This window comes from Ovis canadensis, chromosome 2 (assembly GCF_042477335.2).
Source record: "Ovis canadensis isolate MfBH-ARS-UI-01 breed Bighorn chromosome 2, ARS-UI_OviCan_v2, whole genome shotgun sequence".
NCBI classification, from domain to species: domain Eukaryota; kingdom Metazoa; phylum Chordata; class Mammalia; order Artiodactyla; family Bovidae; genus Ovis; species Ovis canadensis.
In genome coordinates, this window is record NC_091246.1 from 147,326,937 (window position 1) to 147,339,674 (window position 12,738).

Sequence of the window (12,738 nt, forward strand, 5' to 3'; positions counted from 1 at the left end):
GGGCAAAATGGTTTCCAAATATTGAAAAGTTCTAATTGATTTTATATTTAAGAGGGAACTATAAACTATAATGTTTGAAACATTGGTTTGATCTTGAATATAAAATGTATTGCTATTTCTTATTTTGGTTCATTGTTGTCTTTTAAGTTTTAACTTCAAGCTAAAACCAAGGAAAAACTTTTTAATAAATTCAAATGCTTAAGTAGAAAAACTGAAAATTTCAGATTTGAAAACTAGAAATACTTATATTAGTTACCTAATGTATTAGTTTTACTAAAATATTATAATATAATTATAATGCTGTGTGTGAAGTCGCTCAGTCGTGTCTGACTCTTTGTGAGCCTGTGAACTGTAGCCCGCCAGGCTCCTCTGTCCATGGGATTCTCCAGGCAAGAATACTGGAGTGGGTTGCCATTTCCTTCTCCAGGAATTATAATGCTATATTAATATAAATGTTTTTATATTTAGTTAACATACATTTTTCTATTTGATTTCATTTATTATTTAATAGATATGTTATCAGAAAGAAAAAGCAAATTAGCTCAAAATATCCACTTTAAAAAGGTCTTTTCTAGTTTTGCAAATTCAAAGTCCTTTTCCATTTGCTATCACCATATGAAGTTAACCTCATGAAGTTAGTTAAAAGGACAATAGTTTTTAATTACTGTACTTTATTAAAATATATCATGTAATTAACACCATTGACTCCTTACATGTCAATTTTTAAAGGATATCCTATTATTCTACTTTAGGAATTTATTAGCAAACCAATGAAACGATCTTACTCAATTTAGAGTTAAAAGTTTCACTATCCCAGATAGCATGATAGACCAACCATCACTTAAGGGTTGTAGTTCAAACAATTATCAAAGAGGCTATAACCACCTTTTTGGGAAAATCTATTCCTACAAATCATTCTTCAAAAGGTTCTTCTATTGCCACCCAAGGAATAAGTTACAAACAACAAGTCAGTTGAAAGCTCCAAAAACATTAGCCAAGATGATGAGCTGTATTTTTCTTTTAGATCTATGTATTAGCAATGTATTCAAGAATTACTATGCTCACACAAAAAAATGTACCCATGGGCAAGCACTCTTGCCTTTACAGGAAGCACAATATGGGCATCTTTTTTTCCTCCTATGTCAAGGTCTGTCTGGGGTCCAAGTGTGGCATAGAATCTCTAGATGTTTGTAGCTACTCTAGAGATGTATATAGCCAGATAATCCAGTTATGGTCAAATCAGGAGAAGATCCCAAAAAAACAGAAACAGAAAAAGATAATTTTCTCCAAAGATCATATCAATGGTATCCCAAAGGAATTTTTCCTGATTACTTATCACTTAAAGTGATGAAATAAAACTAGGCATATTAAAGCCATATTTTGGAAGTGCCACTGAAGAAGGTTAACTTGTCATTTTCTGGTCATTATTTAACTAGCATTTTAACAAGTCCTAAAATAAAAGTATTCTTGCTTTTTATTCTCTACAGCTGATAGTTTGGTAAATAAACCCATCAAGTTCTCAGTTTGTTAAGACTGACAGAGGCTGAGAACACCTTTGTAAATGGCATCTTCTATGCAAGAGTTCTTAAAGGCTTTTAGCAGAAATTATTCAATTATTCCTGTGAGGCTATTGTGACATTAAGTGGATGTTTTTCTTCAAAAAATTCAGATGCAAGAAGGTGAAATGATGTTTCCAAAGCAACAAAAAGCCATTTTTTGAGTGTCAAATCAAAAACTTGAAAGATAGTCAAATACTTCCTTCTGCTGGGAGTTTAAACTCTTCCTTCTGAGCTTCTGCTCTATGTCTATCTTGTGCTGCCTCTCTTTCACACAGACACACACACACACTCTTGACCTCTCCTCACCATCTCGAAGCCAGCCATGTATTTTCATTTGCTTCACTCATCTCCTCCACCCAACTTGCTGCTTTTTCTTGGGGAAAAGTAAACATAATTTCTTTCATCCTTTAAGAGCTTTGCGATGCTTTGACAAAGGGTTATTTTCTCTCTATCTCTGTTTCTATAAAGTTAATGTCTTGTGCATTTTGAATATTAAAGGATTAAAAATGATGCATACTTCTGTGTTCATAAAAATTAAGAATGGTTTTTGATGGAATTATAAAGACTAATTCAAATAAAAAGCTTTAGAAAAGCTTTTATTTCTAAGCAATCACTTCCAGTGTTGTCAGATTCACAGTCAAATATAACAACTCAGCTCTCTTCCTCTTAACAAAATGTGCCAACTTTTCCTTCTGTAAAGATTTCCTTTTACTGCTAAATCCGTTAGTCTCATAATACTAAATATACCAAGATTACTATCTAATTATTCTGACTGACATATTTCTGCCTTCTGAGAAGTGAGACCAATAGTGCTACCTTTTAAAAACTCATTTCTGAGACAATGCCTTCAAGGAAAATGTGGTGATGTTTATCACAGAATATAAGATCTAGATTTCATTTAAGATTGTTCCCATTTGAAACATAATTATGGGAGTATCAAAGAATAAACGGTAAAAGCAACATGCAGCTACAAATTTTTGTTTGCTAACAAATTTATCCAAATTGTGGAGTTGACAAAGAAAAAGGCAGGTAAATAAAAAGCCATGAGGATCTCATCATGTTGCAATATGAGAGTTACATAGTTCCTTTAATATAAAATGGAAGCAAAAATAAATATAAAAGTGCAATCACCAAGTCAAAATTCCCTTAAAATTCCCCACATCTTACATGCAGACTGAGTAGACGGATTTGTAATTATTTTCAATGGAGACACAACCTTCCTTTCCTTCTTAAAGTGTACACACACTTGGGAGAAGTATCACATTGATTCAAATTCACCGGAAGTTATAGAAGACTGACAGTGGATCCCTTCCTGAGACCAGGTTTTAAAAGAGGCAAGATGATGGAAATCTGAAAAGAAAAGGGAGAGAGACTAAGGAGCAAGAGGCTGGCCTTAAATAGGAATCTGATCTCCTTCAGAAAGTTCTTTACAATCAATCCTGAAATTCCATGTAACTGCCACCATCTATCACATCAACTTTAACACTCTGTCCTTATTTGTTTCCCAGAATAACAAGCCTATCCCTTTTCTTAGATTAGGATGTTTTTCCATTCTTTGAATGTCTAACCTCCCATTGCTTTCAAAGCACTTTTTCTGATAGGCTCACTATATAACCTAAAAGAGATATTTTAAAAAAGGAATTCTAGGTCATAGCAGAGAGAACGGGAACCAGAACTGACAGCACCGATTTTATAAATCCCTGACTTCCGTGTACCTTTTTATTAACATTTTAGCAGACGTGTATTGAATCACTACTTACGCTACATTTTAATTCTTGCAAACTTTAAAAAGAAAAAATCCATTTTAAGGGAGCTATTGAAGAGGCTATCAAATATTGACAGGCTCCACTCTTCACCCTAGGATAGCCCTGTGTTTCTGCTGGCCTTTTGAGACCCGAACATCACTGTGCCCCAGAAAAAGGCTTGACGCATTAATAAAATACAAGCTTTGGTGAAGACCTGAAGAAAACTTGATTCTTCTACATGTCAAAGCTGGGCCTCGTTCTGAAATCCGAGCAGATGGAGGAGCGGAGAGGAAGGAGAAGTTGCATACGTCTGAAGTGAAGCCACGCACACTGAATCTGCGTCTTTCAAGCTTGTCAGCACTTCTTATCAAAGACAGATTTCAAAACATTATTCAAGTACCTTTAATGCTGAGCTGAAAAACTCAACTTGTCTAGGATATTAATTCTTAACAGCACAGATGGTCACTGTACCTGGCAGAGGAAACAGAACTACCTGGATACACCATAATCCTATGCTTTTTTTCTGCCGATTGAAACTGTTTTCCGGAGTCATTAGAGACCGGGGTAACCCAATGCCTCCTCTCCCAACTCCATCAGGGTTTTGTCCCTGCAGTCTTTTAGTCTCCTTAATTTTTTTTTTTCCTGCATGTGGCACCAGGGGGCCTCCTTTTCTTAGGCAAACCCTCTTTACAAAGCCTTAAGGATAGACCCCATCCAGGTTTTCCTCTGACTTCACTTTCCCTCATTTTAACTACAGGCATGGCCTGAGGCTGACTCCTCAATTCACACTGCTTCTTTCCTTCTCCTTTGTCCCTTAGAAATTTAATCCAATCTGGCCTGAAGCAGAACTACAAAGGAGGAAGATTGTTTTCAGCAGCCAAATCCTCCATCTCAGTAGTCAGTGATGGGTGCCTTTTAGCATTTGCTTGAAATAGATTTTAAATTAAAAATGTAGCTGTTCTTGGAATACCCTGCTGCTGCTGCTAAATCGCTTCAGTCGTGTCCAACTCTGTGCGACCCCATAGACAGCAGCCCACTAGGCTCCTCTGCCCTGGGATTCTTATACCTATCCCCTCTTCTCTTTCTTTGGCCTGGCATGCTATTCCCTCCAGGGACTGGCTCACTCTTTGACCTCCCTCAAATCTTCGGCCTCCCCGACCATCCTCTGTATTATCACAATCTGCTGCCCTTCTTCCTCTTGGCTCTCCTTACTGTGCTCAAATTGGTGTTTTCCTATAACAGCGGCAACTTCTGACATGTATATACCTTACTGATTATATTTATTAGTTTTAATTATTGATTTATCCTTATAGAATATATGCTCTATTTGTTCACTGGCCCAGAATGGTGACCAGCACTTAGTACTTGGTCAGTACTCCTCTAATTGAGTTGAGAAACTTCCCTCTGCTATCCACTTCTTTTTTTCTTTTCACTGCCAACAGCCTCATCCAGGTTTCCTCTCATGGTAATTAGCTGATTAGCATGCTAATTACATTTCCTATTCCCCTCTCTTTAATCCATCTCCTTTACTGTTGGCTGATTTTCTTCTTCAAAACTCACATTTATCTTCTCATTATCCTTCTCAGAAACCTTGACTGTAAGACCAAGTCCAAATTCTTCTGGGACTTGAGGCCCTGCCCACATGAGAACCAACTCCATCCAAACTCGTCTATGCCCACACTTCCAATGACTCTAGTCAAGCTGGTATTGGTTTTGTTCATTGAAGTAACATTCGTGGACCTCCTATTCCTAGATCCTATGTTGCATAAAACAAAGTTCTGTCAGTTCAGGCAACTAAGCTGGAAGAATATAACTTTAAACAAAAGCATTTATGTTGCAGGGAGAAAGCCAGTTCTGGCTCCAAGTTGGAACTGTTTCTTTGATTTAATTTTCATTACTTTTCTTATTATAATCATACAGAATGGTTTGCCTCAGAGAATCCTGCCCCTCTGCCTGACTATTAAACTAAAGTGCCTTTGTTCAGAACCCTGTCCACCCCACCTGTGGATGGCAGGAAGGAAGAAATGAACACATCCCCTGCCTGTGGCTTGCCATTCTCAGAAACATTTGCAAGATTAATGGCCTTTTTACTTTGCTTCCTTACCTCCCCTCATCTCTGACTTCTAAAAGAACCTGACATCCAGACCCCAAGAAGATGGTTATTTTCATGGGCTAAGCCTGCCATCTTCTTGGTTAAAATCTCTTCCTTGCCTCAGCCCCTCGTCTCTTGGATTCATTGACCTGTCGTGCCGCGAGCAGAGTGAGCTTGGACTCGGTAACATTTACGTTAAAGAAGGAACTGAGTCCTCAGAAGACACACATGTGGTCGACATCAGTACACGTTGTCCCCATCACTGAAATGCCTCTCTCCTCTGCCTTTCCTGTTTTGGGGAAACAAGCCATACCTATTCGTAAAGGTTTAATTTCAATTTACTCTGTGATGGATGCCTTTTAAATGCCATAATATCTTTGCCTAAACATACTCAATAAATGTGTTGTCCTTCCACAAATAGTCTGAAGTTTCTTTCCTTGCATTTCTTCTCCTCATCTAAAGAGACACCAATTTAGATTTACAGACTTCAAGAAATAGCTTTTATGGTTGCTAGGGGGAAGGATGAGGGGAAGGAATAGTTCGGGATGGGCAGGTACACACTGCTATATTTAAACGGATAACCAACAAGGACCTGCTGTACAGCACAGGAACTCTGCTCAATATTATGTGGTAGTCTGGATGAGAGGGGCATCTGGGGGAGAATGGATACATGTATATGCATGGCTGAGTTCCTTTGTGGATCACCTGAAACTGTCACAACATTGACTGCTAATCAGCTTTACCTCAATACAAAATAAAAAGCCTAACAAAACACACTGGTTTCTAGACTCCACAGGACCCTCCCATCCCAAAGTGCTTCTCCCACGAGTGCTTCTCTGTGCCTCAGAGCCTGGATCCAAAACGGGAACAGAAGCTCGGAAAGGGATCTGAACCTCTAGGGAAGGGGTGAAGGGCTTGCACTGCGGATTGCTGAGAAAGCTGCCGTCCCCAAATGGTGCCATCTTTTTACAGCCATCTCTAAGCACTTCAAGGTCTCATCACTTCTCGTCTTGACATGCAGGCTGTCAAGATGATGAAGTCTGTGGTTTCTGCAGCACTATGCTACCCCACTGTTAGGGGGAGCACACTGACTGAAACCGCCCACCCTGGCCAGGCACCATAGCAACCATTGGCATGGGCTGTTTTACGACAGGAGGTCCTGGTAAGGAACACGGAACTAATAAGCCACCACCAACCAGAAGAGTTCAGGAAGGGTCAAAAGGGGACATCACATGTCCAACCACCTCCCAGAATCCTTCTCTCTGACATCCATCTTGGCTGAACAAGGTGTGCACCACCAGGAAGACTCTGAGTCAGAATGAGTGGCTAAAGACAACCCAGAGACTAACCCCATCACCATAAAACCCAAGACTGTGAGCCATGTGGCAGAGCTGTTCTCCTGGGTTCCCTTACCCTGCTGCTCTCCACCCGGGTGCCCTTTCCCAATAAAATCTCTTGCTTTGTCAGCACATGTGTCTCCTCGGACAATTCATTTCCGAGTGTTAGACAACAGCCCATTTCGGGTTCTGGAAGGGGTCCCCCTTCCTGCCACACTGCCACTAATGCTTCTGAGGTTCTTGATCCAGAATGCTCTCCTAAATTATCCTCCTCATGTTACTCCTCCCTGCTTCTGAACGTCTACTCTATTTACTATGATATATATACACATTAAACAATCTGGAATTTGACATTATTTGTCTTGAGTTTTGGGGTTTTTTTGGGGGGAGGGTGCCATATATTGATCATTGTAGAAATTCTTAAAGGCATAAATTATCTTTCCCACAATAGTAGTTGCCAAACTTTGCTAATCAGTAAGGCCATCAATAGCATATTTTTTAAAAAATCAGATTCCAAGACCCAGACTCCAATCTGAAAAATTGCAGCACTTGTCTAGATTCTAAGGAATTCATATTTTTAGAAAGTTCCCCAAAAAACTGTTATAATCAGCCAGCTATGGGTATCACTCCTATATATATAAGTTTTCCTTGGAACAGATAGTAGCATAATCTCAAAGCACCCTGTGACTTGAAAATTATTTACTCTTTAACTATTAAAAATTCATGACCAAAGCCTCTGATTTCTACATAGTATTGTTTCATCTAGGTTTCAGATTCTAGTACTGATTTTGTGAGCACCATGTAGCATTTAAAAAATTTTAGAATTCAAAACACCTAAAATTTCATCACATATACATACATATTTTATGTGGAAACAGCCATTCCAAGCACATATTTGTAGATTCTAAGTTTTAACATAACATTATGTTAAATACTTTGTAAATGTCATCATTCTTCAAAGTAGTAAAAATAATATTCCACTGAGATAAAAGCACTAATTAACTTAATATCCCACTTTTGGTTTTCATTATTTATCATTCCCCTATAATTTTAAATATTGTTTAATTGATACCTGTGAAATAATTCTTGATATAATTGAATTATATTTATCTATTTAGAAATACTTATTAATAAAATATACATCTTTTGTTGTATCTTTTTAAAAATGTTCTAATACTTGAACAGTTTTTGTCCAGTTTGTTTCCTTATTTTTGGACTTTTAAGACAATCCTTCATAAATGACAGTACTAAAAGTCACTCAGTCTCCTCTGTACATTCTTGGGGTTCCCATATTTTGCGCTAATTTCCCTATTATCCTGTTTTCAGGGGGTACTTTCTAACATCAGCCACACTACAGGGAGGAAAACTGTACATATTATAGTACAGATCAGTGTTTTTAAAAACAGGGCTTACAGGTCCCTTATTGAAGAAGACTCTTGAGATTCCCCTGGACCACAAGGAGATCAAACCAGTCAATCATAAAGAAAATCAATCCTGAATATTCACTGAAGGACTGATGCCGAAGCTCCAATACTTTGGTTACCTGATGAGAAGAGCAGACTCCTTAGAAAAGACTATGATGCTGGGAAAGATTGAAGGCAAGAGGAGAAGAGGACAAAAGAGGACAAGATGCTTGGATGGCATCACTGACTCAATGGACATGAGTTTGAGCAAGCTCCGGGAGATGGTGAAGGACAAGGAAGCCTGGCCTGCCACAGTCCATGCGATCACAAAAAGTTGGACATGTCTAAGCAACTGAATGACAGCGATAATAGAGTAACCTGGAATACTTGTTAAAAGTGAGGAATCCTGGACGCTTCCAATTACTCAGACATTTAGGTCTGGAATCTAAGAGAAAGAAATTTAAATAAGAACACCACGTTAATTTTATGCATACTAAAGTTTGAAAAACGTCTTCTATATACCACTATATCAGTGACTTTGCAATCTAGATTTAAGATATACCCAGTGCCAACAGACCTCTTATTCTACTTCTTTATGAAATTTGCATATATATATGTATATATGTATATATATATATAAATTCTTTGATGACTAACACAAAATAATTCTCTTTCCCTCCCACCTGGACCCTCCTGTAGTAGAGTGCGCCTTTTTTTTATCTTCATATTTCTGTCACTGTTGAGATTCTGTTTTGTACATAAAAACTGCTCATACGTATTAGTTAACTTTTTTAACCAGATCTATACTCCATTAAATAGGTTAGTCTTGAACATTACAGAAAACTATTTACATGATTTAAAGTAATTTCCTTATTTTTTTCCTTAAATTATAATCCTCATTTAGTGTCTTCAAGACTTTGTTAAATAGATTCCTACAATATTTGATATAGGGCTATCTACATAATAACAATATAGGGTCACTGAAATTCTGTCATATGTCAGATGACAAAGACTCTCTCCTTGACCAAATCTGGGTGAGGATCCTCTGAATCCTCTTCTCAACTAAGCTCTGACCTTGGGGTCTCTCCTTGGCCTGCTTAGTTCAATTCTAGCAAGAATTCTGCTGAGTCAGTTTAGGGACTCTTCCTCTGGTATCTTTGATATTAGATCAGTTTACACACACACACACACACACACACATCCATATCTCTGTCTCTGGTATCTTTGATATTAGATCAGCTTCCACACACACACAACACACAAACACATATACACACACAAACACACAAACATACCCAAATCTTCTCTCCCTGACCTGCCTTCAGCAAGGATCCTGTTGTGTCAGTCTAGCAAGAATTCCTCTGGTCTTGGTAATTTTCCATCCATCCACTGATCCCCACTTTGCTCCTAGGCTATAAATCTCCCATTGTCCTTGTTGTATTTGAAGGTGAGCCATTTCTCTTCCTCTTGCGACAAAACTTCATTGCTATAGTCCCTCCTGAATGAAGTCTTCCCTACTGTCTTTAGCAAGTGTCATGCGATTTCTGTCCTTCACACAGGCACCGTGCCCTATTTTAGACAGAAAAATGAAAGGAGCAGTACTTACACAGGAGAAACTTCCTATGGAAGTCCATCTCATCAGAAACATTTACAAAGTAGTGCAATCAAGTCTAAAGATGCACTCAGCATACAGAAAAAAAAATACTGTAACTTAAAAGGACTAAAAAGAATCTTTCTTGTGCCTATATCTGCATGGCTGAATTTAACAGGATAGGAAAATTAAGAGTGCCAAATTTGATGTGGCCTGTATAAACACTGTTATTCATGTCAAAAAACTAGCTGTAAATAACATCAAGCATGGCCTATTTTCATATTGGATCCATAGAATACTCATATTTCATTTTTTGAAACAAAAGTATCTTTGATATACTCTGTATATTTTCATTTTGATGGTGTATTTTTAGAAAGTCTTTGCCCACTATGACCTCTTTCTATCATGGAGAATAGAAGGTATACACAGACACATGTACATAAAGGTTTTTCAAACCCTTAGATGTACACACATGCTTATCTCATAAAAATGCATGACCACAGTGGATATTGCCAGGGGGAAGTTCAGATTCTTAATCAATGTCATTACCAAGTATAAATTAATTAAATTTAAAAAAACCTAAGACAATGAGAAAACACTACATAATCACTTGAATGGCTAAAATTTACAACGCTGACACCACCATATGCTGGTAAGGATGTGGAGCAACAGGAACCCTCATGCATACTGAATGGAAAATGGTACAGCCACTTTGGAAGGCAGTTTAGAGATTTCTTAAAAACTAAACATACTTGAACCATATGATCTAGGAATCACACTCCTTGGCATATATCCAAATGAAATGAAAACTTATGTCCACATAGAACTCTGCAGTTAAACGTTCATGGGAGCTTTCTTTTCATAACTGTCAAACTGGGAAATAACCAAGATGTCCTTTAATAAGTTATGGAAAACCAAACTGTGGTACATTCGTACAATGAATATTACTCAACAATATAGAGAAACGAGCTAAGTGAAAGAAGCCAGTCTGCAAAGGCTGTCTGCTGTATGGCATTCCTGAAAAGGCAAAGCTGTGGAGGCAGTAAACCAATCACAGGTGGCCAGGATTTCAGTGAGGGGAGAGAAGGGCCAACAGAGGAAACACATGGAATTTTCAGAGTAGTGAAGATATTCTATGTGATACACTAACAATGAAAATGTGTCATTATGCATTTTTCAAACCCACAGAATGCACAATACAAAGAGTGAACCTTTATGCAACACGTTAATAAAGAAAAATGTATCAATATTGGTTCATATCAATCACAGAAAATGTACCATACCAATAAAATAAGTTAATAATGGGACAAATAATGTGTGCTTTTCAGGGAGGATATGCAGGAGGAGCTCATTGCAGTTTTCAATTAATTTTTCTGTAAAACTAAAACTGCTCTAACAAAAATCTGTCAATCACTTCAAAAAAAAAAAAAAAAAAAGCAAATGCTAACATACAGAGGTTATAAAACCAAAGCAAACCAAACCAAAGGTCCTGGTTATATAGCACAGCTTCTATTGACAGAACCGTGACCAAAGGGTATTTATGTGCATCTTTCATGGAGATACCACTGGACATCTCAGCTATTACCTCTTAACCTTGAGGTGGTAACTGTGGTGGAACATGTGACAATACTGGAAAATAAGGCATAAAAGAAGCACCAGACTAGCTGAGTCCCATCAGCCTGTATCCTCTAATTCTGCAATATTTGGTCTGGGTTTGAGTCAGGCCCCAAATCTGTCGAATGCTTACTCAGTTTCTTCTGAATGAGATAACTTAATTTTACCCAGACCAGACCAAATACGGAAGGGAGCCCTAAACTCTACAGCTACCTCAGGCTGCAGGGGCTCTTTCTATCCCTGGAGGTATATTTTGTCTTCTGTAAACTTGCCCAGAGCCCTAGGAGAACAAGGAGTTCTGTGAGAACTGACGTGCCTATGTGGGTCCTCCAAGAGAGGACTTCTTTATCATTGTACAGATGGACATGGAAGGAAAACACTTGTTCAAGTGTCGTGATATAAAATACTGGGCAATCTTTAGAGAAAATGAACTTCATAGGAAAATTTAGAGTGCAAAGGATCATTTTTTTTCCCTCTGTGAAAAACTTCTCTAAATCCAGATTCTGATCACAGGGACATATACAAAGCTGAGGATACACTTCAGAGTGTTCAAAAAAGCAGCATCTGTTGCTCTCTATAGCTCTTCTACACAGTGGTTTACAGATGTACTGAGATTCCATCTCTTCAGATGCTCTGGGGCTCAGCACCAGTTGTCTCTGGGAATGAGCGGCCTCTGCAGAGTACCACAGGGACATTACCATTTTCTGTATGCCGGCAAGAAGGAAAAGGCCAAGAAGCACCTCAAGAGAGAATCTTTGCTAACGGTATTTTAATCCAAAGTGGCCAGACACGCTTTGCAATTCCCACTGTGTCTACGTATCATCCAACTTCAAACATAAAGATAATATCTGCGAAAGAATTATTTCTGCACATATTCCACATGAAAGGTATAAAGCATGAACAAAAACAAAGCTATAAATAAATTCGGAACATCTTTAATGCTTCTGATAACATAGCCTAATTTTACACCACGGTTTCATTAATTTTCGAAGGTTACAAAAACCAAAAGTAGGAATCACCTTTTATTACCTTATAATGCAAACTTCTGCACTCGCCTCAAGGTAAAGCGACGGTGTCCTCAGGCAATCCCTCCTCCCCGGGACTAGGCAGTTCTTGAAGCGTCTCTACCAGGTCTAAGGGGAAAGAAAAATACATAAATAATCTTCTAGGTGCACTTCGGCTAACACTCATACTCTGTTTCAGGTTATTCAGATTCTTTTTGCCATTCCGTGAAATTTCCACATATCTTGCATCAAACTATCTTGTACAAAACTGCACCCTTTACAGAAGACATAATTTGAACGTGGGAATTTTCTCCCTTTAAATCAATAATCTCATCCATCTTTGAAAGGATGCCTTCTTTATCTAATGTAATACTGTATTAACTCTTTTTCAGC

The 12,738-nt window shown here is 38.0% G+C and overlaps 1 protein-coding gene across 1 annotated transcript in view; it reads right to left on the bottom strand.

Annotated features, from left to right (window-relative positions):
- Positions 1-12,425, bottom strand: part of B3GALT1 (beta-1,3-galactosyltransferase 1) — a 410,729-nt gene extending 398,304 nt beyond the window's left edge. The window contains exon 1 of the mRNA XM_069577325.1: positions 12,371-12,425. The gene's annotated coding sequence lies outside the window, so the exon portion shown is untranslated. The remainder of the gene's footprint in view (positions 1-12,370) is intronic.
- Positions 12,426-12,738: the final 313 nt, after the last annotated feature.